Source organism: Pogoniulus pusillus, chromosome 27 (genome assembly GCF_015220805.1).
Source record: "Pogoniulus pusillus isolate bPogPus1 chromosome 27, bPogPus1.pri, whole genome shotgun sequence".
Lineage (NCBI taxonomy): Eukaryota > Metazoa > Chordata > Aves > Piciformes > Lybiidae > Pogoniulus > Pogoniulus pusillus.
In genome coordinates, this window is record NC_087290.1 from 17,808,514 (window position 1) to 17,834,275 (window position 25,762).

Genomic DNA, 25,762 nt, shown 5'->3' on the forward strand with positions numbered 1-25,762 from the left:
CAGCAGCGGCAGCAGCGGCAGCAGCTGCTGATCTTGCTCTTTTCTGGTCTATAATTATAACGCTGCTTGCCGTCGGAAGGACTCTCCATTTGAATGAAGGCTCTGGCCACTCTTTGCCTGGCACCTCCAGCTTCTCTACATTTTATTTCCCATCCCCAAAATGGGATGCATGAGAAGGGAGCATTTTAATCTGGGAGCCAGCCCTGTCAAGTCACATCAATGAGCAGCACCAACTGCATCTGGATGGGAAGACCGGCAACAACCCCAGCAACCAGCCACGGAGTGAGGGGACACAGCCTCAAGTTGTGCAAGGGGAGGTTCAGGCTGGATTTTAGGAGGAAGTTGTTGTCAGAGAGAGTGTTTGGCATTGGAATGGGCTGTCCAGGGAGGTGGTGGAGTCACTGTTCCCTGGAGGTGTTCAAGAGAAGAATGGATGAGGCATTTAGTGCCATGGTCTAGATGATTGGATAGGGCTGGGTGCTAGGTTGGACTGGGTGATCTTGGAGGTCTCTTCCAACCTGGTTGATTCTGTGATTCAGACCTGGGAATGTGCCCTAGCTGAACCTCCATTCCACCCTGGAGCAGACCTGTGCTGCGTTGCTGTGTTGCTGACTCAGATTGGGAAATCAGCTGTTACCAAAGGGCTTGAGTCTTCTCATGATGGTAGAGCTCAGCAATTGCCCTTGTGGCCAAGAAGGCCAATGGGATTCTGGGGTGCATTAGGGAGAGTGTCCAGCAGATTGAGGGAAGTCCTCCTCCACCTATACTCTGCCCTGGTGAGACCTCACCTTGAGTACTGCCTCCACTTTTGGGCTCTCCAGTTGAAGAGGGACAGGGATCTGCTGGAGAAGGTCCAAGGGAGGGCTATAAGGATGATGAGGGGACTGGAGCACTGTTTGATCAGGAGAGGCTGAGGGATCTGGGGCTGTTTAGTCTGAAGAAGACTGAGAGGGGATCTGATCAATGTTTACAAATCTCTGAGGCCTGTGGGTCAGGAGGGGGGAACAGGCTCTGCTCACTGCTCCCTGGGATAGGACAAGCAGCAATGGATGGAAGCTGCAGCACAGGAGGTTCCAGCTCAACACAAGGGGGAATTTGTTGACTGGAAGGGTCCCAGAGCCCTGGCACAGGCTGCCCAGAGAGGTTGTGGAGTCTCCTTCTGTGGAGCATTTCAAGGCCTGTCTGGATGTGTTCCTGTGTGCCCTGAGCTAGATTGTATGGTCCTGCTGTGGCAGGAAGGTTGGACTGGATGATCTCCTTAGGTCCCTTCCAAGCCCTGACATCCTGTGAGCCTGTGAAGTGGTGAATCTGCACAGGATTCCTTCCCCTCTTTCCCTTTGCAAAATAAGATTAACTTTGTCTTTTCTGACCCAGGCCATTAAGAGGAAGCTATAAAAGGTGGCAGACTGTGAATGCCCAGGAGAGGTCATATAATGTTGCCATAAATCTCTGTGGAGAGAAATAATGTGACCATGAAGTAAATAACAAAAGAAAAGGCAGAGCCTAAGCAAGATTTATAGATTTAATATATTTTATGATGAAAGGGTTGTCCTCCCCCCTTGCCTAAGTCCCATTAAGCTATTGGAGACCACTGATTAAATTAAAAAGAGAAAAAACCTGCTGCCATTGTTTGCCTCCTCATTGGTAATAGCAGAAGGAAGACACTTTGATGTCAAAGGAGGTGAGGCATTAGGCTGTGGCATGTGTGTGTCAGGCACTGGCCTGTGGCAAAAGATGACAAATCATTTTAGCATTCAGTGAGTTGGCATGAAGGAACATACTGCCTGATCCTGTTACACTGACTGCCCTCTGCAAGGAAGACTCCCAACAACAGGATTATTTTAAGGTCACTGGCAAAATAATTACTTAGACTTCAACCATTTCTCTTTGCTGAGTGGAATCGTTCCCTGCTAAGCAGTAAACAAGAGCAGGTCTGTGCCAGTGGCTATCAGGTGGTGTTTCTGGCAGCTCTTTGGTCTCCCTGCAGGCTGGAGCAGTGGAGATTGCTGCACTGTCTGCGAGCTGCTTTACAGAAGACAGGAGACTTAGAGCTCCTGTGTGTTCAGAGGCAGAACCGAGTCCAGAGTGCCAGCTGTGCAGCTCCACTGTGACCCACTCTGCGGGAAGTACTCCTGCTTCATCGCTGAGGGACCCCTAAGCCCTTGCTGGATGTTTGCCAGTGTTTTGCTCTCTCCTCCATTGCTGCCCTCCCCACCAGAAGCACAGTTGATTGGTGTAGAGCTCTTGCTAACAGAGGCTGCTCTGCAGCTTTACTGCACCCTCTGACTTGGCTGGGCAAATTCTTTCCCGGCTAACAGCACTCCCATTTTAGAGGACATTTGGGAGTCTAATCCTGACAGGTTCTGTGGCTCCACCTGAACGTGGGAGAGAGCAGCAGCTTCTAACTGCTACTGCAAAGCTCCCATTTAATGAACTTACCACTTTGTCGAGCTGATGCTGATGTCTGTGCAAGCAGGAGGGAGTGGAGACCATTACTGTACCAAAGGAGGTTTTAGCTAATCCTTAAAGCCTCATGAGCAAGGACCTGCAAACTGTAATTCCAGTGCTCTTTGCACTATAAACCACTAATAGTTCTTTTTCCACCTCCACACTTAAGAAATGATTTTGCAGGTCTTGGAGACCATTTAAAGTCTATGTGGAGTCTTACTGCAGTCCATTACTCCAAAGGAAGCTCTCTTCAAGCCATGGTCTGGTTGATTAGACAGGGCTGGGTGCTAGGTTGGACTGGCTGAGCTTGGAGGTCTCTTCCAAGCTGGTTGATCCTGTGATTCTATGATTCTAAGGAAGCAGCACTTTAAGATGTTCACACCTTTGCTATCACATGCAATTACCCCTAGCAGGTGTCTTACTGCAGAGAGCCTGCAGAAATTCTGCTTGTGTGCAGCATGTTCCAAGAAGCTTAGCAAAAGAGGATGGATTTGTGAAGTGTGGAATATTGTGTTTCAGGTTTGCAATGATTGCTTTTCACTTCTTGTCCTCTTTCTGACATTTTCTGGTGGGTCATGGTGAAACAGGAGGGAAAGAGTTTCTTTTCCTAGACAAACTGGAGAGGTGTGCTCAGGTGAACCTTGTGAGGCTCAACAAGAGCAGGTGCAGGGTTCTGAATCTGGGTCAGAACGATCCTCACTGTCAATACAGAGTAGGGGATGAGGTGATAGAAGCAGCCCTGTGGAAAAGGACTTAGGGATGGTGATGTACCAAGAGCTGGACATGAGCAGGCAGTGTGAGCTTGCAGCACAGAAGGCAAATCACAGCCTGGGCTGCATCCAAAGCAGTGCTGGCAGCAGATCAGAGAGGGGATTCTGCCACTTTGCTCTGCTCTGCTGAGACCTCACCTGCAGTGCTGCATCCAGCTCTGGAGCCCTCAATGTAGGAAGGACATGGAGCTGATGGAGCAGGTCCAGAGGAGGCCACGAAAATGCTCAGGGGGTTGGAGCAGCTCTGCTACAAAGCCAGGCTGAGGGAGCTGGGGGTGTGCAGCCTGCAGAAGAGGAGGCTCTGGGGAGACCTCATAGCAGCCTGCCAGTGCCTGAAGGGGGCTCACAGGAAGGCTGCAGAGAGACTGTTTGCAAAGGGCTGCAGGGACAGGACGAGGGCAATGGCTTCAAACTAGAGCAGAGCAGATTGAGATTGGATGTTAGGGACAGGTTCTGCAGCATGAGGGTGGTGGAACACTGGAAGAGGTTGTCTAGGGAGATAGTGGGGCTCCCATCCCTGGAGATATTGAAGGTGAGGCTGGGCAGGGCTGTGGGCAACCAGATCTAGTCGAGGATGTCCCTGCTGAGTGCAGAGGGGGTTGGACTGGCTGAGCTTTGGAGATCCCTTCCAGCCCATCCCATTCTATGACTCCATGACTCTTTTGCTTATGGGTGTATATGGTAGAGAAGAATTCCAAGTGCCTCATCTGCAAAAACAGTTTTCAGAAGTTGCTCTCTGTGTGGATCTCTGCTAATGGTCACTGCTAATGGTGCATTCTGCATCCATGTTTTCTTGGTGTGCTTTGGAGACACATAAATCCCAGAGAGACAAAAGCATTTTAGCACTGTCTAACTAGACAGGTTCCTGCTAACATCATCCAACAAGAAAGTGGAGTGCAGCAGATGGTGGAAATCCATCAAACTCAAGTTATTTCATGTATTTTTTGCTTCCTGCCCCTCTTCCCTCTTGATCTCTGTGCCCATTTACACTGGCAGAGAAGAGACATTAATTTGTCCTGTGTGTCAGTGGAGCTTCAAGCAAGCACATCAATATCTGTAGTGACAACATGGAATGGCAGCATTCAAAGAAATGCCATAATAAAGAGGCTAAAATGTAGTCTGAACAGCATGAAAGGATTTTCTTACTGAAAGGCAGTGAATAATTAAAGTGTTGGGAAGAGGGCAGGATTAGAGCAGTTGCTGTCGGATTTGTCTCGGATGAGAATATATTGAGGTTTGCTTTAATTTTCTCCTTACTGTCACTAGCTGCTAGAATTCCTGTCTTAAACAAATGAGGAAATTAGCATAAAATATCCTCTGCCCAAAGAATGAGACTGTAGAGAGCTGCTGTGATGGCTTACAGCCTCCTGCAGGAGAGAAACCGCAATAATTAAGCTAATCTAGCGGGAGAGACACCACCGTGCTTAGCATGGCTTGGTGTGGGTTGGGGAGATAGACTTTAAAGGAGGCTCTTTTATCTCTGGAAGTCACATGGTAGAATACTTCAGAGGATTACAAATGAAATTTGTCTGCAGGATAAAGCCTGCTGCCCTAACAGATTAATTCTCTGAGTGCTGTAAAATCGTGTCCGGAAACACTTTGCAGCTTCCGCGCGATGAAATCCACATCATTTGTTAGACAGCACTGCTGAGTTGGGGAATACTATTATTGTTTTTACTATTATTTTATTAATTGTGAGTGTTCACAGGCTCACAGGATGTCATGGGTTGGAAGGGACCCAAAGAGATCATCCAGTCCAACACCCCTGCCAGAGCAGGACCACACGATCTGGCTCAGGGCACATAGGAACACATAGAATAGAATCATAGAATCAGTCAAGGTTGGAAGGGACCACAAGGATCAGCCAGTTACAACCCTCCTGCCATGGGCAGGGACACCCTACCCTAGCCTAGACCAGACTGGCCACAGCCTCATCCAGCCTGGCCTTAAACACCTCCAGGGATGGGGCCTCAATACCTCCCTGGGCAACCCATTCCAGGCTCTCACCACTCTCATGCTGAAGAACTTTCTCCTCAAGTCCAGTCTAAATCTACCCACCCCCAGCTTTGCTCCATCCAGACAGGCCTTGAAAGGCTCCACAGAAGCAGACTCCACAACCTCTCTGGGCAGCCTGTGACAGTGCTCTGGGACCCTTCCAGTCAACAAGTTCCCCCTTGTGTTGAGCTGGAACCTCCTGTGCTGCAGCTTCCATCCCTTGCTCCTTGTCCTATGCCAGGGAGCAGTGAGCAGAGCCTGTCCCCCCCCCTCCTGACCCCCAGCCCTCAGAGATTTATAAACATTGATTAAATCCCCTCTCAGTCTTCTCCAGACTAAACAGCCCCAGGTCCCTCAGCCTCTCCTCATCAGGCAGTGCTCCAGTCCTCTCATCATCCTTGTAGCCCTCTGCTGGACCTTCTTCAGCAGATCTGTTGTTAGCCTCAAGAATCCTTTCATTGCTGGAAGGCACAGAGGCACACAACAGCAAGCTGATGTTATAGCCTGGGACTTGTCAGGCAGAGGATGAGAGCAAAAAAAAAGGACCTAGGCTCAAAAGTCAATGCCTGGGATTGCCTGGGAGAGCTTTCTCTTGGCTTAGGACTAACCTCCCCAGTGTGCTACTTATCTTGTTAGCTGTGTACAGTTCTGGAGTCCCCAACACAAGAAGGACATGGAAGTGTTGGAGCCAGTGCAGAGGAGGCCACCAAGATGCTGAGAGGGCTGCAGCAGCTCTGCTGTGAGCACAGGCTGAGAGAGTTGGGGCTGTGCAGCCTGGAGAAGAGAAGGCTTGGAGGAGACCTTGGAGTGGCCTTGCAGGATGTGAAGGGGGCTGCAGGAGGGCTGGGGAGGGACTATTGACAAGGGTTTGTAATGGCAGGAGGAGGAGGAATGGGTTTGAAGTGGCAGAGGGGAGACTGAAAGTGGATGCTAGGAAGAAGTTGTTTGCAGTGAGGGTGGTGAGACACTGGCACAGGTTGCCCAGGGAGGTTGTGGAGCACAGAAGCACAAAATGTGATCAAAGATTCTGTGCTCCACAACCTCCCTGGAGGTGTTCAAGGTCAGGCTGGATGAGGCCTTGAGGGACCTGTTCTAGTGGGAGGTGTCCCTGCCTATGGCAGGGGGTTGGAGCTGGCTGAGCTTTGAGCTCCCTTCCAACCTGAACCACTCTATGAAACAGGCTGGGTGGGCTACTTAATATACGTTCAAGCATCTTCAGCTTAAGTGAAAGCTAAAGGGTCACAAGGGCAAGTGCAGGACAGGTGCTTGATTGTGCTCTGTGCTTTGGCTCTTCTCAAGTCAGGGTCACCCTCTGCAGGGTTTCAAAACTTCTTGCTCAACTGTCAGGCATTCGACATTTCCTTGCTTCACAAGGCAGCTGCTTGCACAGCCATTTGCATAATCATCCTTTTGTACAGGCAGGATGGGGCAAAAGGAATTTCTTCTGCTGTTTTTTTTCACTGAGGGAGCTAAGAGGATTCTGTGCTGGTGTGGACATCCGAGGGTATTTGGTGGTCGATGAACACTCTGCTTTTAAATGCATGGGGATGCATTCATTAATGTCTCCTGCTCCTTTTAGGGGGTCAGAGTTGAGAAACAGGGAGTTTTGCAAGTGCTTTGTTTGTACTAATGACAGAACCAAAGAAGAGTTTAGGTTGGAAGGGAATTTAAAGATCACCTAGTTCCAGGGGCTGGAACACACTAGACCATGTTGCTTGCTCAAGGCATCATCCAGCCTCACCATGAACACCTCCAGGGAGGGGACATCCATGACCTTCCTGGACAACCTGTTCCACTCTCTCACTACCCTTGCTGTAAAGAATTTCATTCTGATCTCCAGTTTAAATATGCCCTCCTCAAGCTTAAAGCCATTCCCTCTTGTCCTTTCACTACAAGCCCTTGTCAAGTCTCTTACTGGCTGCCTTGTAGGTCCCCTTGAGGTACTGGAAGGTCACTGTAAGGTCTCCCTGGAGCCTTCTGTTCCCCAGCCTGACTGTCCCCAGCTCTTGCACCTTTTCTTTGTGCAACAGGTGTGTTTGTGCTCTCAACCAAGATTTTGAGGTATCAGAGAATCACAGAAACATTCAGGTGGGAAAAGCCCCTCAGGATCCCCAAGCCCAACCTATATCCCTACTCTGCAAGCTGCACCCTAAACCATAGCCCCAAGCACCACAGCCAGAACAACTTGAAACACAGCCAGGGTTTCCATGGAACTTCCAATGCCTCAGCTTCCACCCATTGCCCCTTGGCCTGGCACTGGGCATCACCAAGCAGAGCCTGGCTCCAGCCTCCTGACATACACCTTTACATTCCTGAGGTCCCCCCTCAGGCTCCTCCTCTCCAAGCAGCACAGCCCCAGCTCCCTCAGGCTCTCCTCATAAGGAAGATCTTCCACTCCCCCAATGCAGGTGTAAATGCTAGTAGAGAAAATACTTTCAGGGGTTTGGGCACTTAAGGTCACTTTGGGAGGTGTAAGAGAGTAATCCTTCTCTTTTGTAGAGGTGGAGCTGGTTTAGTTTCAGCACTATTTCAACAGCTCTCACCATCTATGAAACTGATTAAAGGATTTGGATTACCTTTTAGAAATGCCTCTCTGCTGTGCTGAGGTAGCAGAGTATTGACAAACTGGAGAAGACAGATGGAAACAAGGAGAAGAAAAGGCCACTCCGAATTGAGAAGCTCTTCTATGCTCACAGGAGTGATGTTCATACCAGGTAGGAGATGCTGGTTGGAAGATGACTAAAGCAGTACTTGCATCACACCAGGGAATGGTTGGTGCCTGCAGGAATGTTTCCATCAGACCATGCAGAGCAGAATGAAGCAATAATTGTTTAGCCTGGAGAAGAGGAGGCTCAGGGCAGAGCTCATTGCTGTCTACAACTACCTGAAGGGAGGTTGTAGCCAGGTGGGGTTGGGCTCTTCTCCCAGGCAACCAGCAACAGAAGAAGGGGACACAGCCTCAAGTTGTGCCAGGGGAGGTCCAGGCTGGATGTTAGGAGGAAGTTCTTCCCAGAGAGAGTGATTGGCATTGGAATGGGCTGCCCAGGGAGGTGGTGGAGTCTCTGTGCCTGGAGGTGTTGAAGCCAAGCCTGGCTGGGGCACTTAGTGCCATGGTCTGGTTGATTGGCCAGGGCTGGGTGCTAGGTTGAACTGGATGAGCTTGGAGCTCCCTTCCAACCTGCCTGATTCTGTGATAATTGTTGTTGGTTCTATTAACTACATTTGAGCCTCTGGGCTATTTAAACTAGAACTGAGACACAGGGTTGTCAGAGCTACAAAGTTTGTTTCCCTTCTGAGGTGTATATGTCTTATTTTTCATGTGAAAATGTATTTTGTGTTTTTATTTCCCCCCCCTTTCTGAATTCAGGTTTGGCATCTCTGCTGTTTTCCAGCCAGGGATGAACATGTTGTACTATTTTTAATCACACTCTGGATCCATCCCTGGCTTGCTTCTAAAGATAAACGAAACCACATGCCAGTCCTTACATAAGTTGGTAAGGCCATTTAATTGTTGTTGTTGTTGTTGTTGTTTCTTCTCCTTACTATTCATTTACACTTAAAAGCACCTCCAAAAAGATCCTAGTAGCATTGCAACAGCAGTATGTGGCTACTTGGGCAGCTTGTTTGCAGAATTAGCCTCACAGCCAAAGAGGACAATGGGAAACTAAAGTGCTCTAAGAGGAAAGCTCTTTTCAATCCTTGCTGACCAGTAGCTGTCATTTAACAGCTGATGGAGAACTCAGATTCTCTGGTCATTGGATCTTCCCTGATTAGGCTGTGTTTGCTCTATGTAGCCTTACAAAGTTTGTTGGCTTTTTTAGCACCACAAATCATTTGTCATTCTTCTCCCCTGTCTCAATGAGTTCTGCAGGTTGGGTATGGGCTGTCTATAAAAAAGGCACTGACTCCCCACATTTATACTTGTTTTGTATTCAATCCTTAACTTTTAGTCAAGGAACTCAAGGCATTCACTTTTTAGATGTCACTTTAAGCTTTTACTTCACAGAATCATGGAAACATTCCAGTTGGAAAAGCCCCTCAGGATCACCAAGTCCAACCCATATCCCTGCTCTGCAAAGTCTGTCATGAAGCACCACATGCAAGTGACTTTTAAACACCTCCAGGGTTGGAGACTCATCCACCTCCCTTGGCAGCTCATTCCAATGCCTGATGCTGCCTTCTGATGCTGATTAAATGAAGTGTAACAGAGGAGAGGACTCCTGTGAGGAGTCTCCTATGAGGACAGGCTGAGAGAGTTGGGGTTGTTCAGTTTGGAGAAGGCTCCAAGGAGAACTTATTGTGGCCTTCCAGTATCTGAAGTGGGATACAAGAAAGCTGGGGAGGGAGTTTTGAGGGTGTCAGGTATTGATAGGACTGGGGGGAATGGAGCAGAACAGAGTAAATTCAGATTGGATGTTAAGAAGAAGTTCTTCAGCATGAGAGTGATGAGACACTGGAACAGGTTGCCCAGGGAGGTTGTGGAAGCCTCATCCCTGGATGTTTTTAAGTCCAGGCTGGATGTGGCTCTGGGCAACCTAATCGAAAGCAGCAGTGGAGCTGCTTGAACGTGTCCAGAGAAGGGCAATGAAGCTTGTGAGGGGCCTGGAGCACAGCCCTGTGAGGAGAGGCTGAGGGAGCTGGGGGTGTGCAGCCTGCAGAAGAGGAGGCTCAGGGCAGAGCTCATTGCTGTCTACAGCTACCTGCAGGGAGGTTGTAGCCAGGTGGGGTTGGGCTCTTCTCCCAGGCACCCAGCAACAGAACAAGGGGACACAGTCTCAAGTTGTGCCAGGGAGGTCTAGGCTGGATGTTAGGAGGAAGTTGTTGTCAGAGAGAGTGATTGGCATTGGAATGGGCTGCCCAGGGAGGTGGTGGAGTCTCTGTGCCTGGAGGTGTTGAAGCCAAGCCTGGCTGGGGCACTTAGTGCCATGGTCTGGTTGCTTGGCCAGGGCTGGGTGCTAGGTTGGACTGGTTGAGTTTGGAGGTCTCTTCCAACCTGGTTGAGCTTGGAGGTCTCTTCCAACCTGGTTGAGCTTGGAGGTCTCTTCCAACCTGGTTGATTCTATTCTATTCTGAAAGGAAACGATGAACTGCTGTAACAAGCCAAGGGAATAGATGTTATGGGAACAGCAAACCCTGGGTGTTACCAGAAACAATGCAGATTCAGCAAAGTCTGTCCTCCAGACTTTGTGTGCTGTGCAGTTTTGCTGAATGGTCCTGTCAGATGGTGTCTGTTTAATCAGAGGTGGTACCCCTGGCATATGGTATTCCACCAAAGCTGCAAGCTGGACATCACTTTCCACTTTGCTCCTTTAGATCAACAGTGATGAGTGGTTTTGTTTCTAAAAGGACTTCCAGTTTTCCTCATTGGCAAGGACCTGAAGTTTAAAAACTTTAGGTTAAAACTTTAAGGGCACTAAAAGGCCTAAATTGCACTGAAGAATCTCATCTGTGGTTCATATTACAGAGTCATAGAACATCAGGGGTTGGAAGAGACCTCCAAAGCTCATCCAGTCCAACCCCCCCTACCAGAGCAGCATCACCTACAGCAGATCACACAGCAACACATCCAGGCAGGTCTTGAATATCCCCACAGAGGGAGACTCCACAACCCCCCTGGGTAGCCTTTGCCAGGCTTCTGTCACTCTCACAGGGAAAAATATCCTCCTCATGTTTAAATGAAACTTGCTGTGCCTCAGCTTCCACCCATTGCCCCTTGTGCTGGCACTGGGCAACACCCAGCAGAGCCTGGCTCCAGCCTCCTGCCACTCACCCCTCACATATTTATAAACATTGATGAGGTTCCCCCCTCAGGCTCCTCCTCTCCAGCAGCATAGTCCCACCTCCTTCAAGTATCTCCTCAAAAGAAGATGTTTCATTCCCTTCAGCATCTTTGTGGCTCAAGCAGTTCTATGACCCTCTTGACCTGGAGGGCCCAGAACTGGACATCGTACTCCACATGCAGCCTTAGAAGGGCAGAGTAGAGGGGCAGGAGAACCTTCCTTGACCTACTAACCACAGTCCTTCTAATCCACCCCAGAATGGCACTGGCCCTCCTGGCCACAAGAGCACATTGCTGGCTCATGCTCAACCTCCCATCAGCTAGGACCCTCAGATCCTTTTCCCCTTCGTTTCCTTCCATCAGGCCAGTCCCCACACCATCCTGATCCCTGGGGTTGTTCTTTCCCAACTGCAAGACTTTTCACCTCCTCTTGACCTTCTTCCCATAGTGGGAAGGGACTCCAGAGCTTCTCTTAAGCTCTGGCCTAGACCTTAACAGCTTGCCCGTGGCCTGTCTTGGGTAAGCCTACCTTGGTTGCTCCATCCTTGGGCAAGCCTCAGAACTACAATTTAGGTGTAGGTCTACGTAGAGGTCTCTAGTTCTGTCTCTTGCTCTTCATGGCAAGATCCTCTGGATGGCCTTGACTTGGTATTTCACCTTGTATGATGGTCACTAGGTGTACACAAAGCCCACTGTTACCACTACCCTAGCCCTGATCTGGACTGTGCCCTCATTAGTGGGGTTACCCTTGGCTCCCAGCTCATCACACCTGGAGAAACAGCCCTGCTCTGACACCAATGTGCAGCTCTGGAAGGAATCAAGGGGTGAATGAAAATACTATTTAAAAATAGCTAATTTTGGTAATTAAAAACCAACCAAACCAACCCCTCCCTTACTTCCCTTATTTATGCCTCTGGGTTTAATCCAAACTGTTTCAACTTGTAACTGTGTGAGTTAAATTTTCTGTGGCCTGCTGCTGCCTGCCTTTTTAAAGCATTCCATGCAGCAAAACACAGGAGTACTTTGGCAAAATAAACCTGTTGGTGATTTATTTTAGCAGAGCCAAACGTCTTTGGAAGTGCATTGCTTTTATTCCTTGGAGTGCAAGATGTCTAATCTGGTTAAGACAGCAGATTGTCATGCTAAGTACAGTCATGGTACAGGATTAGGAACTATAGGATTACAGATCCTAATTATAGACTCTTGGCAGTTTATGTCTTAATACATTGTTTTTAACTTCTGATTCTGTGTGTCATGTCTCTTCTGCAACCATGTCTTTAATGAGCTTCCTGATGCATCTTCTAATTTGGCAAAGCTGTGGACTGGATGATCTTGGAGGTCTCTTCCAACCTGGTTGATTCTCTGATTCTATGATTCTGATAGCACTGCCTGGGTTCTGTTGTAGCAAATGAGATCACTTTGAAGGGTTGGAGCTCTTCAAACTGAACATCTCTGCTGCATGAGGCTTTCCTCGGAAAGCTTTGTACTGCTCTTTGACTGTTCTGCTTTTGGCACTGCTTGGTGTCTTAGTTTCCAGGTTGCTTACAGAAAAGCTGAGGATGGTGATCTGTTGTAGCCATTTTTGCTGCCTGAGCCCTCTTGTAGTCATGTAGATTTACATTCTGAAAAGGAATTTAGGAGATAGTATTACTCATAGGTAATACATTTAAATGGCAACGATACATTAGCCTTTGACACCCTCAGGGTAACAAAACACGGGAACAGGCTGCCCAGAGGGGTTGTGGAGACTCCTTCTCTGGAGACATTCAAAACCAACCTGGATGTTTTCATGTGTGACCTACTCCAGGTGATGCTCCTCTGGCAGGGAGGTTGGACTGGGTGATCACAGGATGTTAGGGGTTGGAAGGGACTTCCAGAGACCACAGGATCACAGGATGTTAGGGGTTGGAAGGGACATCCAGAGATCATCGAGTCCAACTCCCCTGCCAGAGCAGGAGCATAGAATCTAGCTCAGGTTGCACAGGAACACATCCAGACAGGGCTTGAAAGTCTCCAGAGAAGGAGACTCCACAGCCTCTCTGGGCAGTGCTCTGTGACCCTTACAGTCAAGAAGTTCTTTTGAGGAAGATCTTCTGAGGTCCCCTTCCAACCCCTAAGAGCAAACACAGCCCTCAAGACTGTAGAAAATCACAGAAGAGTTGGAAGAAACCTTTGAGATCATCCAGCCCAGACCCTCACCTGCAGCTCACAATCCCACCACTGCTGCTGAGTCACTGCCATTGCATCACCTCCCTCAACACCACACTGTTCTGTGATTCTGTGATATTATTTCACCCTCAAGGAACTTCTTGCTCAGTGGATGCTACCACGAAGGTGCCACAGAGCAAATGACTGATTTGTGCCTAGGTCCTGCAGGACTGGCCCAACGGGATTCTTCCCCATTTCAGTGGAAGGCTGTTGAGATAATTAACGTTTCAATTACTGACTGGAATGTGGCCTGGATTCCTCAACTGATGAATGGGACAAGATTTTGTTTACATTACTTTTTTTTTTTTGCTGAAGTTCCTCCCCATTGCAGCATGTGGTTCAGCTCATAGAATCAACCAGGTTGGAAGAGAGCTCCAAGCTCAGCCAGTCCAGCCTAGCACCCAGCCCTGGCCAATCAACCAGACCATGGCACTAAGTGTCCCAGCCAGGCTTTGCCTGAACACCTCCAGGGATGGTGACTCTACCACCTCCCTGGGCAGCCCATTCCAATGCCACACTGCTCCTGAGCCAGCCCAGGTAAAGGAAGAGTCTTCCCGAGGTTGTCCCCCAGAGGTATTTTGGGCCACTGAGGGGTGGCAGCGAGGCGCAGGCACCACCACTGCCGGGAAGCTCTTCTGACCAGCCTTGCACCACGGCTTGTGCGGTGAGACTTGGCCTCCGGAGCTGCGTATTCCTTCCTCCGTCCCCCGGCAGGCATCCGCGCAGAGCAGACCGCACCGGACACCGTCCCGCACCGCCTATCTACCGCGGGGCGGTTGCGCCAACCTCCGCTAGGGGGCGGCGGCGGCGGGGGTCGCGCACAGCTGCCCCCCACCCCCTGCGGGCGGTGCGTGTGGCGGGGCGCATGCGCGGCGGCTCCCGGCGCCCCGCCCCCACAGGTTGAGTGCGGGGACGCGGTGCGGCGGCGGCCGCTGGCTGGGCTCGGCAGGTACGTGGCAGGGGGGGCTGCGCGGCCTCGGCTTCGCTGGAGGGTGGGAGCGGCCGCCCGCCCGGCCCGGCCGCCCGCGGTTCTCCGCTAACGCCGCAGCACCTGCGTGGTGCTGCGCTCCCGGGAGCCCGTGCCTGGGCGGGCGGAGCCGGCGCCACCTGGGAGAGCTACCCACTGCCGGGGCGCGGTGGCCGAGCGCGGGTGGTCTTCCGGGCGGCGAAGCCATCGGTCGCTCGCTGTGGCCTTCTCAGCTGAAGAGGGTGGGAGTGTGTGTTTTCTCCACGACCCCCCCCCCCCCCCCCAAGGAATACCGCGGTGGCAGGTGGCGGCCCGGGCCGCGTCTGTTTGGCCGTCTGCAGCGAGGAGAAGCCGCCGGCCCGGGAGCCCTCGAACCCCATGGACGTTTGCGTGGGTGCGGAGTGGGCAGTATGTGCGTGGCCCCGAGAGCAGCGGCGGTCGAAGGCAGGACTGGCAAAAAGTAGTTCTCGGCTCCCAGCGTCGGACGCACCTGCCCCGGGAGAGCCGGCTGTGGACAAAGAGCCGCCGCACGCTCGGCGGGGGTGACTCGGGAGCAGCTCATCTTCCCCCAGGGCTGCCTGCCTGCGGGCGGCTCCAAGGAGGGGAAGGGCGTCCAGGCGAGAGTGACTAAAATGAGGGGCAGGGGGCTCGTGAGAAGAGGGTGAGTCTGTGCTGAAGCCTTCTCCGCGCACAGACCTCTCGGCAGCGGAAGGGGCAGGGGAGGAGAGGGCCGGACAGGGCTGCTCGGTGGGTTCACAGAGTTGGGCTCCGTCAGCCGAGGCCCGGGGCGGCGGTGCCGAGGGGTGCCAGAAACTGCGCGGTTGGAAACCCGAGAGGGAGTGTTGCGTTGTGGGACGGTGGAGCTGCGCTCTCCTGTAGCGTTTCTGGTTGCATGAAGGTTTTCGAGCGATATTAATACCAGGTCGATAAATAGTCTTGTGAGCTCAAGTATTTAAGTAGCAGGCATTGCAGCTAACCCCGCTTTCGGAACGCAGTGAGGTTAGAGAGAGAGGCTCAGCAAGGAAATTGTGTTTGCAAGTCGAACGCAAGTGATGAGCAGTGCAGAAATTTGTGCTGCCGAAGGGCTGATGCTCGGCTCCCGGGACGCTGGGAGAGCACCGGGGGGCCAGAACCTTAGTGATGGAGTGCTGAGAAAGAGCAAACGGCCCTCTCATCGCTTTGAGGGCATTGTCTGCTTCGTTTGCAGGTAGTGTACCTAGAATCATAGAATCAACCAGGTTGGAAGAGACCTCCAAGCTCATCCAGTCCAACCTAGCACCCAGCCCTATCCAGTCAACCAGACCATGGCACGAAGTGCCTCATCCAGTCTTTTCTTGAAGACCCCCAGGGACGGTGCCTCCACCACCTCCCTGGGCAGCCCATTCCAATGGGAAATCACTCTCTCTGTGAAGAACTTCTTCCTAACATCCAGCCTATACCTACCCTGGCACATTGCTTGATTTGTTTGCCGTGTTCATTTCTAAGGCATGGCCTTAGGAAGTCTCAAAAGCAGTAGTGTGGATAGTTACAGTAATTAATCTTCCACAGACTGACTAGAACTGAAATGATCAGCTTCACTTTGGAGGCAGATGTAAGGTTATTCAGTCTAGAAACGTGTATTGGCAGCTGCCATCTGTGCAGATTATTTGTGTTCGTCAGTAAAATATGGGGCAAAAACCTGAGGTCTTCCTTGCTTTCCATGTTTTTATTGGAGATCTGCTTAATGAGTTCTGGGAAGGGTTAAAGTTAGGCCTTCTGTGTTTGTGTCTTGGCAGTCCTTCATCTGCTGTGCTTGGTTAACCTTACCTAGTGAGCAAAGGAGGATAAATAATTTACCGTTCTCATTATGCTCTTAATAAATAACAAATGGGAGTGCACTTCACAGCTGTGACTGAAATATCTGTCTTGTGACACTGTATTTAAAAGGGGATTTTTGTTTTGTTTTTTTCCTGGAGGGAACCAGTCACAATAAGCCTTTTGATTACAGACTGCAGCTATCTTCATAGCTTTTATTGACTTGATTTAAAATGCATGTAAAATGCCAAATGAGTTGGGTGTCTCACTGTTCTGTTTGTGGATTTCCCCAGAAAAGAATTATATACTTCAGATTTTTATCTTTAAGGCCATTTAAAAATGTTCTCTTATACCTCTGCTAGACACTTAATTGCACATTTTTTGGGGGAGAAATTAAGGAAAGGTTTCTCTAAATCCATTTGCATATATGTTTAGAAAGCTTTGCGTAACATGAGAACTCTGATCGTTTTCAGTGTGCTAACTGAATGTTTTCAGCATTAACTGAACATAGAATAGAGTGGAAGAGCTTTAGGTCCAAGGAGGCCAATGCCAATGGCATCCTGGCCTATTATCAGGGGCAGCGTGGCCAGTAGGACAAGGGAGGTTCTTCTGCCCCTGTACTCAGCACTGCTCAGGCCACCCCTTGAGTGCTGTGTCCAGTTCTGGGCTCCTCAATTCAAGAGAGATGTTGAGGTGCTGGAAGGTGTCCAGAAGAGGGCAACAAAGCTGGAGAGGGGCCTGGAACACAAACCCTATGAGGAGAAGCTGAGGGAGCTGGGGGTGTGCAGCCTGCAGAAGAGGAGGCTCAGGGCAGACCTCATTGCTGTCTACAACTAACTCCCTGAAGGGAGGCTGTAGCCAGGTGGAGGTTGGTCTCTTCTCTCAGGCAACCACCAATAGAACAAGGGGACACAGTCTCAAGTTGTGCCAGAGGAGGTCTAGGCTGGATGTTGTTAGGAAGTTGTTGTCAGAGAGAGTGATTGGCATTGGAATGGGCTGCCCAGGGAGGTGGTGGAGTCACCGTCCCTGGAGGTGTTGAAGCCAGGCCTGGCTGGGGCACTTAGTGCTGTGGTCTGGTTGATTGGCCAGGGCTGGGTGCTAGGTTGGGCTGGCTGAGCTTGGAGGTCTCTTCCAACCTGCTTGATTCTATGATTCTGTGATTCTAAGGATGCTTTGCTGAGTTTAAACTGGCTGAATGGTTGAGCCCAGCGAGTGGTAGCAAATGGAGTTAAATCCAGGTGGTGGCCTGTCACAAGTGACATTCCCTAGGGCTCAGTTTAGAGTCCAGTCTTGTTTAATGCCTTTATCAGTGGCCTGAATGAAGGCATTGAGTGCACCCTCCCTGAGTTTGCAGATGACGCTAAATAGGGTGGGAGCGTTGATCTGCTCAAAGGGTAGATCTGCAGAGGGATCTGGACAGACTGGATCTGTGGGCTCAGGTCAGTTGTATGAGGCTTAACAAGGCCAAGTGCCAGATGCTGCACTTGGGTCACAACAGCCCCATGCAATGCTAGAGGCTTGGGGCAGAGTGGCTGAAAAGCTGCCAATCGGAAAAGAACCAGGGCGGGGGGATGCTGGCTGACATCCATCTGAACATGAGCCAGCAATGTGCTCAGGTGGCCAAGTCCAACAGCATCCTGGTCTTTATCAGAGCAGTGTGAGCAATAACAGCAGGGAGTACTGGAGCACTGGTGAGGCTGCACCTTGAATCCTGTTTTGGGCCCCTCACTACAAGGGGGACATTGAGGTGCTGGAGCATATCGAGGAAACAGCAACAAAGCTGGTGACAGCCTGAAAGACAGGTCCTGTGAGGAGTGGCTGAGGGAGCTGAGCTTTAGTCTGGAAGAGAGGCTGAGGGCAGATCTTACTGCTCTCTACCTGAAAGGAAGTTGTAGTGAAGTGGATGTTGGTCTCTTCTCCCTAGTGTCAAGGAACAGAGTGAGAGGAAATGGCCTAAATGATACCAGAGAAGGTTTAGATTGGATATTAGGGAAAATTTGTTTACTGTAAGAGTGGTCAGATGTTGGAATAGGCTGCCCAGTGGTGTGGTGTAGTCACCATCCCTAGAGGTGTTTAGGAAATGTGTGGATGTGGCACTTTGGGACATGGTGTAATGGCTTTGGTGGTGTTAGGTTGACAGTTGGACTTGATGATCTCGGAGGTCTCTTCCGCTCAGTCTTGGCACAGTCGTTTTGGTCACTCTTAAACCTGAGATGAAACTGTGAAGTTTTCCAAGGCAGACCAGAGCTGTGCCTTGAAAAGGGCAGTGCTTGCAAAGAGGCTCCTATCTGCAGTTAAATTAACTTGACTTAGAGAGTCTTTGTGATCTGAACAGCATTCACAGAATCACAGAATTGTAAGGGTTGGAACTGACTTCAAGGACCATCTAGTTCCACCTCCCCTGCTATGGGCAGGGACACCTCACACTAGATCAGGTTGCCCAGAGACACATCCAGCCTAGCCTTAAAAACTTCCAGGGATGAGGCTTCCACCACCTCTCTGGGCAACCCGTTCCAGTGTCTCACCACCTTCGTGGTGAAGAACTTTTTCCTAATGTCTAATTTAAATCTCCCCTCCTCTAGTTTGGATCCATTCCCTCCAGTCCTATCACTACCTGACACCCCCAAAGGTACTTTCCCCAGATTTCTTGTAGCCCTCTTAAGATACTGAAAGGCCACAATAAGGTCTCCTTGGAGCTTTCTCTTCTCCAGATTGAGCAACCCCAACTCTGTCAGCCTGTCTCCATAGGAGAGCAGCTCCAGCCCTCTGCTCATCATTCATTGAATGTTTGTTTACAATGAAAGTTTGCAGTAGCCTACCTTGCAAAGCAGTGATTTTACTCCCTAGTAAGAAGTGTACTATTTACCAGACTCTAAACCATGTTTATTTATAGCTTTTACAAGCACTTCATAAATATAGGTCGTTGAAACTTCATGTGCTGCTTGTTTCTGTCAGACACACTTGCTGCCTGCACCTGGATTTTTCTAGTTGAAGATAACTCTGTAATAAAGCTAAAAAAAAAAGAATTAATCATCAGTTCAGCAACACAAACATTCTTTTAACTTTATAAAATCTTGCTCTCAGGTAGGCTGTGTATTTCTTTTAAGGCAGTTGGAAAATGAGTTTTGAGGATAAAGGATAGCAGAAGACTCATGTTGTAACGTTGTGTGACATCATCACTAGTGGGAATGCGATAGAAAAATGTACTCATGGGCAACCAAATGTGATTTTGCCAGCTCTGAAGACTTGCTGAACTTAGAATTTGCCTTCTATTTACCATCTTGCCTAATGGACCATCAGCTACCATTTGTGTCCAATTTTGGGTTCCCCAGTTCAGGAGAGACAGGGACCTGCTGGAGAGAGTCCAGCAGAGAGCCATGAGGGTGACTTGAGCATCTCCCCTCTGGAGAGAGACTGAGAGCCCTGGGGCTGTTCAGTCTGCAGAAGAGAAGGCTGAGAGGGGATCTGAGCAATGTCTATCGATAGCTGAGGGGTGGGGGTCAAGTGGAGGGGGCCAAGCTCTTTTGGGTGGTGCACAGCACTAAGCCAAGGAGCAATGGATACAAACTAGAACAGAGAAGGTTTCAGCTCCACAGGAGGAGAAACTTATTTCCAGTGAGCCCTGGAGCAGGCTGCCCAGAGAGGTTGTGGAGTCTCCTTCTCTGGAGCCTTTCCAAAGCCACCTGGCTGCATTCCTGTGTGGACTACCCTGGGTGATGCTGCTTTGGCAGGGAGGTTGGACTGGATGCTCTCTGGAGGTCCTTTCCAACCTCTAACATTCTGTGATTCTGTAATACCTGGCGTAAGGTCACTTGCAAATACAAATAGACTATGTGAAGACTAGATCAGTTCAATACTTTCCTTTCTCTTGTATTTTACTGGCTCAAGAAGACCAAACCAAAATGGATTTGGGCTTCAGAAGTAGATTTTTACTGTAACTGGTAAATTGTAAAGGTGTGAATTGTTATTGCAAACCTTAAGGGAATTTCTGTGCCAAATCTTGAGTTGTGCTTGTGCAATGAACAGGCAGCTATAACCATATTTAAGCTTGCTTGAATACAGAATCATAAAAGCATCCAGCTTGACAAAACCCAAATCCAACCCATATTCCTGCTCTACAAGGTGTACCCTAAACCATAGCCCAAAGCACCACAGACAAACCACCTAAAAACACATCCAGGGTTGGGAACTCAACTCCATCCCTGCTGGAGTCAAAACAATTCAAGAAAAAAAACCCTCAAACATGCATCAAAAGTCTTGGTCCCATACCAGCAGCTGATGAGTATTTCACACTGGATAGATGTAACTGAGATGATTATGAACTTTCATGTCTGTATGTGCCCTACACCAGTTTAACATTTTAAACAGCCTGTTTGCATCTGTTTGCTATAGGAATGGAGTACTTAACTGTGCTATTTCTTTAACAGGTATTAGTTCACTTCTTTAATTCCCTACTGAGTTCTTTAGAGCTTGGAACATATTACATTCCAGACTGTATAATGCCAAATATTTCAATATATTTGTTTTTTTATATCCACTGAGAAGATTGCAGGGCCAGTGGTGGGCTAGTGCCAATCCTTTTGAGAAACTCTTGCCAATAATACACTTTCTGATCCCTCCCAAATGAACTGAAGCAGACATTGGAGACCATTCTTTTGGGACAATGCTTCTTATTGTTGCAGCTAGAATTGGGATTTTTGGTGCTGGTGTTGCTGTGACATTTATTGTGGCCTTTCAATGTCTTAAAGGGGCCTACAAGGAAGCTGGGGAGGGACTTTTTGGGATGTCAGGTAGTGATAGGACTGGGGGGAATGGAACAAAGCTGGAAATGGGGAGATTCAGGCTGAACGTTAGGAAGAAGTTCTTCAGCATGAGGGTGGTGAGAGCCTGGAACAGGTTGCACAGGGAGCCTCATCCCAGGCTGGATGTGGCTCTGAGCAACCTGATCTGGTGTGAGCTGTCCTTGCCCCTGGCAGGGAGGTTGGAACTAGATAATTCTTGAGGTCCCTTCCAACCCTGACTGATTCTATGGTTCTACCTAGGAGATTATTTAAAGATGTCATTTTCACCTTGGCTTGTATTTGAAAGCAGCCTGTGAAAGGCAGACTCCAGTGGTTGCAGGAAGTAGCTTTCAATAATAGATATATATTTTTTTTTCCAAAAGAGACTAAAACAACATTAAATTGCTGCTTTCAGGGAGCATTTTAGTATTTATAGGTATTGACTGCTTTGAATCAAACGAGTAGCTGAGCCTCTCTTGGAGTAATATCTGGAAAATAAGATGAACACAAACCCTATGAGGAGAGGCTGAAGGAACTGAGGTTGTTTAGTCTGGAGAAGAGGAGGCTCAGGGCAGAGCTCATTGCTGTCTACAACTACCTGAAGGGAGGCTGTAGCCAGGTGGGGTTGGGCTCTTCTGCCAGACAACCAGCAACAGAACAAGGGGACACAGCCTCAAGTTGTGCCAGGGGAGGTTCAGGCTGGATGTTAGGAGGAAGTTGTTGGCAGGGAGAGTGATTGTCATTGGAATGGGCTGTCCAGGGAGGTGGTGGAGTCACCATCCCTGGAAGTGTTCAAGAAAAGCCTGGATGAGGCATTTAGTGCCATGGTCTAGATGACTGGCTAGGGCTGGGTGCTAGGTTGGGCTGGATGATCTTGGAGGTCTCTTCCAGCCTGGTTGATTCTATGATTCTGAGCTGTAGGCATGGAACATTTCTCACAGGAGTAGGAATATGTAGGTAGAAGAGAGGGGGGTTTGTAATGGTGTTTTTTTTTTTGCAAGCATCTGCTTATCACAGATTAATGTGGTGGTTCAGAGAGGGGACTAGAAATGCATTTGAACATATGGAAGATAAGTAGACTTCTAATCCTTTTTCTCCATGTGAGCCAGCATGGCTTTCTGCACTTCATGATGTAGCTGAATTTGTGTAAGTTGTAAAGATATGGAATGGCACATCTCTGAGCCTGTCATTTGCATGATATACTTAAAGTATTTGCCCCTATCAGCCCTAAGATTTGCAGAGAAAATAGTAAAGCACATTAAAAAGTGAGAATTAAGCTTTTTCCTCTGCCCTTTTAAAGAAATGGTTAAATAGTCTTAAATAAAGCAAAACTAGTTTTTGAGGGGGGGAAAAAAGCTCAACACAACACCTTTCACTGAAAATTTCAGCCCAGTGGGATGTGCAGCTGAAAGCTGGCAGTGGTACTGGTGATGCACTGGTACCACCAAGTGAGATTGGAACTTCTCAGTGGAATTAGGAACATGCCTTTGAAACTCCAAGTGGAAACTACTTGGCAAAGGGGAAGATGTGGCAGAAGAATTGTTCTGCTTTTTGATCTCTACTGCATTTTCAGTCTTTGCTTGTGTTGGGTGGCTTTTGCTGCATTTTTCCTAGGTTTTGTAGGAATGGCAAAGGCAAGGTGTTCAGGCAGCCTTTCTGCATCTTCTGTTCATGGGGAAGATTTGCAATCTGAAGTGTTGGGAGTGTGAAGGGACATTGTGCTGGTGTTGCCAATATAGTAGTGCTGTCTAAGTGTGGAGTACTGCACCTGGGAAAGGATAGTAAACTGCAGCAGTACAGGTTAGGAGGTGATCTGCTGGAGAGCAGCCCTGTGGAGAAGGACCTGGGAGTGCTGGTGGACAAGTTCTGCATGGACAGCAGTGTGCCCTTGTGAGGAAGAAGGCCAAGGGGGATCCTGGGGTGAATTAAGAAGAGAGTGTCCAGCAGATCGAGGGAGGTTCTCCCCTTCTACTCTGTCCCAGCGAGGCCCCACATGGAATATTACATCCAGTTCTGGGCTCCCCAGTTCAAGAGGGACTTGGTGCCATGGTGTAGTTGATTGGATAAAGCTGAGTGATCAGTTGGACTGGGTGATCATGGAGGTGTCTTCCAATGTGGTTGTTTCTATGAGTCTATGGTTAGTCTGGAGAGGAGAAAGACTGAGAGAAGATCTGATCAATGTCTCTAAATAGATGAGGGCTGGGGGCCAGGAAGGAAGGAACACAGACAGCCTCTGCTCACTTGTGCCCTGGGACAGGACAAGGGATGGAAACTGCATTGCAGGAAGTTCCAGCTCAACATGAGGAAGAACTTCTTGAGTGTAAGAGTGCCAGAGCCCTGGCACAGGCTGCCCAGAGAGGCTGTGGAGTCTCCTTCTCTGGAGCCTTTCAAGGCCTGTCTGGATGTGTCTTTTTCAGCTGGGCTGGAGAACTTTAAATGGCCGTTCTTTCAAGAGGGTAGTATTTTAGGTCATTAAATGCAAACCAGCTGTATGCAGTAGTTTCACTCTGGAGTTGAAGCACTTGTGAAGTTTAACCTTGAAGAAATGTCCTGTAGCACTGGCAGTGCCTCCACTTTAATGTGTTGACTCAACAGGTTTTTATCATCATGTAGCACATACAATTAGAATACTTAACATAGGTGAGACCAACTTACAGAGTGAGCAAATGTTTTTCAGACTTAGACATGTAAAGAAGCTGTTCATTTCTGTGTTACAGTAGAAAAGTGCCAAAGCATAAAACTTGACAATGCTTTTCCTTGTAACAACCTGCTGTTAATGGTTCAAAATCAACCAATCTGATGCCTAAAGCTGAAAAAACCCTGAAGAAACCAAAACACCCCAAAGCAAACCAACAACAACAGAAAAACCTCATCCCTTTTTATTCATGTAAGGTCCTCATTGTTCCCTACATCTGGGCAGTTTCTTAGAGGTGGTTGATTTTCTTCACAGAGTTATAGAATTGATCAGGGTTGGAAGTGACCTCAAAGATCATCCAGTTCCACCCCCCCTGATATGGGCAGGGGCACCTCACACTAGATCAGGCTGCCCAGAGCCACATTAAGCCTGGCCTTCAAAACATCCAGGGATGAGGCTTCTACCACCTCCCTGCGCAGCCTGTTCCAGGTTCTCATGCTAAAGAGCTTCTTCCTAACATCCAATCTGAATCTACCCACTTGTAGTTTTGCTTCATTCCCCCGAGTCCTGTCACTGCCTGACACCCTAAAAAGTCCCTCCCCAGCTTCCTTGTAGCCCCCTTCGGATACTGAAAGGCCACAATAAGGTCTCCTTGGAGCCTTCTCCAAACTGAACAATGCCAACTCTCCAAGCCTGTCCCCACCACTCTCCAACCCTCTGATCATCCTTGTGGCCCTTCTCTGGACAATTTCCAGCACCTCCAGATCTTTCTTGTAATAGAGGCTCCAGAACTGGACACAGTGCTCCATCCAGGTGGGGTTTCACCAGAGCAGTGTAGAGGGTGAGAATCACCTCCCTCAACCTGCTGACCACAGTTCTCTTGATGCAGCCCAGCATCTGGTTGACTTTCTGGTCTGCAGGAGTGCATTGGCAGCTCAGGTTGAGCTTCTCATCTCTCCATTGTGGGAACAATTAACAGACAGAGGAAAACAACATATTCTTTCTTCCACATGTACCTGATAATGTGGTAAAGCAACTTGTTCTGCTTGGATGTGTGCAGACTCAGCACAATGCTTGAGGTGCCAGACAGTTTTGAAGGGTTACTGCATATGGTAGTTTGGGCATTCAAAGTGGCTAATGAACTGGACTTGTGTGCAGGTAGGTGGCATCATCTCTTCATGGTTATGCCATGGCCTTCCCTCTACCTCATCTTCTCAGTTGTAAGATCCAAGCAGATTTCTCTGTAAAATATTTCATTTAATTCTGCACTTCTTTTTTTCTCGTTCATGGTAAGTACCTTTGTGAAGCTTGGAGTTTCACTCTTCTTTATTCATATAGCATGGGAAATGCTATTTTTGCAGTGAATAATCACTGCTAAGTGATTCCTTCACGAAGTTCTCCATACTGCTTCCAACTTACAAAGATTTTTGTGATCTCTGAAGTACTGCTGGAAAAAAATGTGCTGAGAGAGAGGCCGTGAGGATGATCAGAGGGCTGAAGCTGCTCTGCTGTGAGGACAGGCAGAGGGGTTTTTCAGTCTGGAGAAGAGAAGGCTTCAAGGAGACATTATTGTGGCCCTCCTGTGTCTGAAGTGGGCTACAAGAAAGCTGTGGAGGGACTTCTTAGGGTGTCAGGTAGTGATAGGACTGAAGGGAATGGATCCAAGCTAGAGGAGGGGAGATTTGGATTAAAGGTTGTTCACCATGAGAGTGGCGAGAGCCTGGAACAGGTTGCCCAGGGAGGTGGTGGAAGCCTCATCCCTGGATGCTTTTAAGGCCAGACTGGATGTGGCTCTGAGCAACCTGATCTAATGTGAAGTGTCCCTGCCCATGTCAAGGAGGTTAGAACTGGATGATCCTTGAGGTCCATTCCAACCCTGACAATTCTGTGATTCTGTCAAAATAGCCTTCTGTTGGGACTTGAAAATTCATGTAGGGTACTATTGACTAACTCTGTGGTTTTGGTCAACTGTTAGAAAAATCAGTTGTCTGAAATCACTATGGACTATAAATTATTTAAAGGCTGACTGATTTCTGGCTCTGGATTATTTGCTTAATTGAAATTAGAAGTGGAAGCTTTAGGGGGCTTAAAAATTATTTATTCTTTTTCTTGCTGGTTTCCAGGGTTTCCTTTTCTTCCTTAAATATCTCATATTTGTGTTTTGATGAAAAAGAACTCTAGGCTGTATTAAACATAACTTTGCTTTTTGATAGTAGAGTATATTCTTGATTTCATCACCCCATTTAGATGTGGTGTCTGTTGTTGAATCTTCTGGTCATAGAATCAAGCAGGTTGGAAGAGACCTCCAAGATCATCCAGTCCAACCTAGTGCCCAGCCCTATCCAGTCAACCAGACCATGGCACTAAGTGCCTCAGCCAGGCTTT

At 48.8% G+C, this 25,762-nt stretch overlaps 1 protein-coding gene and 1 long non-coding RNA gene across 3 annotated transcripts in view; both read left to right on the forward strand.

The window, feature by feature from the left end:
- Positions 1 to 7,626: 7,626 nt before the first annotated feature.
- Positions 7,627 to 8,702, forward strand: LOC135187338 (uncharacterized). Its single transcript, XR_010307317.1, has 3 exons — positions 7,627 to 7,684; positions 7,797 to 7,927; positions 8,581 to 8,702. It is a non-coding gene; the product is annotated as an uncharacterized LOC135187338 (long non-coding RNA).
- Positions 8,703 to 14,070: 5,368 nt separating this feature from the next.
- The window catches only part of RAB3IP (RAB3A interacting protein), a 36,644-nt gene continuing 24,952 nt past the window's right edge, over positions 14,071 to 25,762 (forward strand). For both annotated transcript variants that reach the window (XM_064166140.1, XM_064166141.1), the window contains exon 1: positions 14,071 to 14,149. The gene's annotated coding sequence lies outside the window, so the exon portion shown is untranslated. The remainder of the gene's footprint in view (positions 14,150 to 25,762) is intronic.